Source organism: Protopterus annectens, chromosome 16.part0 (genome assembly GCF_019279795.1).
Source record: "Protopterus annectens isolate FY-2018-M chromosome 16.part0, PAN1.0, whole genome shotgun sequence".
NCBI lineage: Eukaryota > Metazoa > Chordata > Ceratodontiformes > Protopteridae > Protopterus > Protopterus annectens.
This window is the reverse complement of record NC_056750.1, coordinates 120120674-120124368: the sequence shown is the minus strand read 5'-3', so window position 1 is coordinate 120124368 and position 3695 is coordinate 120120674. Positions and strand designations below refer to the sequence as shown.

Below are 3695 nucleotides of genomic sequence, written 5' to 3'. Positions count from 1 at the left end.
CCTTATGTGCGGGTTTAGTTCCTCTTGGAGTTCATGTAGCACGCAGCCCGGGACTCCGTCCGGTCCCATTGATGCTGTGTTTTTAGCTTTGGAGAGGGTGGCTGTCCCCTGGGCATCTGAGATGTTAGGGAGGCTACACTCTGTTGGGATAGATATTTCTCCTTTTGGGGGGGAGGGGGCAGAGAAATTTGCACTGAACCTGTCTGCCAGAATGTTGGCAATATCTGTGGGTTCAGTGTATTTTGTGTCATTTTGGACTAACTCTGAGCATATCTGGGAGTTTCCACCCAGGTTTCTAACATAGCTAAAAAAGGCCTTGTGATTGTCTTTTGTGTCTTTTGCAATTTTTTTCTCAACGTTGGCCTTGGATGATTTTATGAGTGATCGAAGTTTTTTGCTAGTACTGATCAGAGATGCCTTCCCTTTTGGGGATTTTGCTCTGTCATGTAGTAGCTTCCTCCTCCTGTTGTAAAGTTTGTTAATGGCTGGGGTCCACCAGACAGGACGCCTTTCTTTGTGGGAATGGGTCTTGGTTTTATTAGGGATTGCATGATCCATGCATTCTTGAAGGTGTCCGTAGAAGGCATTTATAAAGGATTCAGCGGTGTGGGTTGTGGTTTCCACTGGCCCAGGGGCCTTGAAAGATACCATTTCAGTCTTAAGAAGTGTGAAGTCGGCTTTTGAGAAATTTTTCACTGTGGTCTTCTGTGTAGGGGGTGGGATGTAGATTTCCAGAGAGATTAATTTATGGTCTGATCTCACCAATGAGGGGTATACTTCCGGTGTGGAGCATTTTGTCCCCATGTTTGTGATGATCAGGTCTAGTATATTATCTCCTCTTGTGGGAGTGGTGACTAGTTGTTCCATCGCATTTGAGTTTAGGAATTCTAGGAACCTTTGGGCTAGGGTGTTGGGGCTTGAGTAATGTTCCCAGTCTATGTTTGAGTAGTTGAAGTCTCCCAATATGATGGTATTTGGAGAGACATTCATACTCTCCAGTGTCTTCAGGAAGGCTGAGTGGGGTTCCTGAGTTTGAGAGGGTGGTCTGTAGCATGCTACAAACTGTAGGGCAGTTTTGCCTATAGTTAGTTGCACCTGGATGGTCTCCGATGCTTCGTGCATTGCCACTATCCTGGAGGTGTGGGTATCTTTGATGAATATGGATACTCCCCCTCCTTTTGTGGTTCGGTCCAAGTTTTGGGGCCGGAAAGCATGATATGAGGTATAACCTGGTAGTGCTGGGGTGCTCTCAGGAGCCTTGAACCAGGTTTCAGTCACTGCACAGACATCGATGTTCTCCATACTGAGGAGGGCTTCCAGAGCATGCATCTTAAGGTTTAGACTTCTGGCATTGAGCAGCATTACCCTTAGTTTTTTTTCACTTGTGTTTTCTAGGGAGGTGGGTTTGTCTTTTGAGCCTTGCCTAAAAAAGGCAAAAATTGTATTCACTGTTCTTAAACCCAGTGTTTCTATTGTTCATAGGATCATCTAAGATTTGAACCCAGGATGTCTTGCACCTGAAAGAAGAGTCATACCCCTAGAACATCATTCCATGTAAAATGCAACTGGCAGTGGTGGGATTCGAACCCACGCCCCCGAAGAGACTGGAGCCTTAATCCAGCGCCTTAGACCGCTCGGCCACACTACCTTGGCATGTAGTTAATGTATTCTATGGATACATTTCCTTGTTTAAAAAATCAAGGCATGCACACCTCTGTCTAAATTCTTCTCTTGTAATTTGTCTTTTATATTTGTGCCCTCTGGATTTATCCCAGTTTTGTAGGTGATCCTTAACCTTATACATTTAGATAAACTGAGCTGTAAATAGATGCTGCACTCTTCAAATGTTAATTTCTGTTGTATTTATATGTAAATGCTTAGTTAGGTACAGTATTTTTCCTCTTGTGAGATCATGTAAATGTTTGATATTTATTTGAACAGTTAACGACCCACATTCTTTATCGGCCGAATTCTTCCCATTGTTGCAAACCCCCAAGTGAAACTCAGTCCTTTAAGACAACATTTGTTTGTAAATATTGTGTGGAAGCATCATGTACTGTTTATTTTCTTATTTATTTTATTTATTTATTTATTTTACATTTGTTGACCGGGAAGGTCCGACTGGATATATGTCCATTTTCAGCGGAGACCCGGGGAGAAAAGCTCCATACAGAAGACATAAGACAGAACAGCATAATACAATGTAAAATACAATAGAGAAATACAGTCTAGAGAAATTGTTACATATTTACATATTGAAACCATTCCACTATTAGTATAATTCAAGATAGAGGTTATACAATATATTTGTAGGTCACTTTCCAAGTTCCCAGCCCAACATTCAAAAGGTTCATATATATTTGTGTGTCTCTTTATAGGTTACTTAAAATACATTCTAGATTTCACTTATACAACATGTTTGTACAGAGTAATTAGGTTAGGATTCAGAGACACTGCTATGAGACCCTAATTGGGTGCAGAGTAGAAAAGTGTGGGGATTAGTCAGGGGTAGAGCAAGGACAGAGCCATCGCATAGGGAAGTATTGATTAAGGTTTTTTGAATTGGGTTGGAGAGGGTTGTAAGGTTAGTTCTGTAGGAAGAGAGTTCCAGACTTTACCAACTGAGTTCATAAACAGAGCTTCCCCAGCTGAGTTGTTAGCTTTGAAGGTGAAAGCTAGCATTTTGTTAGAGGATCGAAGAGTGTTAAGGTTCTGGTAGGGGGTGATGAGAGTTTTAAGATCGGGTGTCAGTTCTGGCTGGTAGAGAATCTTGTGAGCAGTTACTAGTTGGTTAGTCAGTAGAAGATTAGGTAGTTCAAGCCAGCCTAGTAGTTTGAGGTTATAGCAGTGATGGGTCCTATAGATAGAGGCGGTGGCAAATCTGCAATATGATTACAGCAGGTTGTGAGCTTGTTCAGGTTGGTTTTACTCAGGTTGGTGAATATGGGGGAGGTGTAGAGAAGTGTGGATAGTAGATGAGTGCGAGCAAGAACAGTTCTGGCTAGGGGGAGTTAAGAAGGGTTTGGTTCTATCTAGAGAACCAAGTTTTTTATTTATTGTTTTGATTGTGTGGTCGATATGCAAGTCAGACTTTAGGTTGTTGTCAGCTATAACTCCTAGGAGTTTGGTTGAGGGGTCTGATGAGATAATAGTGCCATTGCTAGATTTAATGCAGAAGGTTAGAGAGGAGGTCTTACAAGATGGGGAGAACAGCAGAAGTTTGTTTTTTGGGGGATTTAGTATGAGGCAGCGATAGAGAAGCCAATTTTGAACTATGCTAAATGTGTTTTGGGATAATGCCAGTAGTTCTTCTGGGGTTGTACCAGAACATATTAGGGTTGAGTCGTCCGCGTATTGAACACAGGTAGTGTCTGGTATTACTTTATGCAAGTCGTTAATGAATATGGAAAATAGGAGGGGCCCTAAGATGGATCCTTGGGGGACTCCAAGTGTTATAGGTAAAAAGGGTAGGTAAGTTATCCTTCCACAGGACTGCCTGTTGTCTACCTCCCAGATATGTCTTAAACCATTCTATAGCATGGGTGTCTAGGGTGATTATTTCTAGGGTTTGCAGGAGAAGTTGATGAAAGCTTTGGAAAGATCTTGGAAGATGGCTGAGGAGAGTTTATTGCTATTACGATTATGATTTATGACATTGGTAAAGGATAGTAGGGCAGTGGTGTTACTGTGGTTTA

General features: G+C 42.0%; 1 non-coding gene across 1 annotated transcript; it reads right to left on the bottom strand.

The window, feature by feature from the left end:
• Window positions 1-1566: 1566 nt before the first annotated feature.
• Window positions 1567-1648, bottom strand: TRNAL-AAG. Its single transcript has one exon. It is a non-coding gene; the product is annotated as a tRNA-Leu (tRNA).
• Window positions 1649-3695: the final 2047 nt, after the last annotated feature.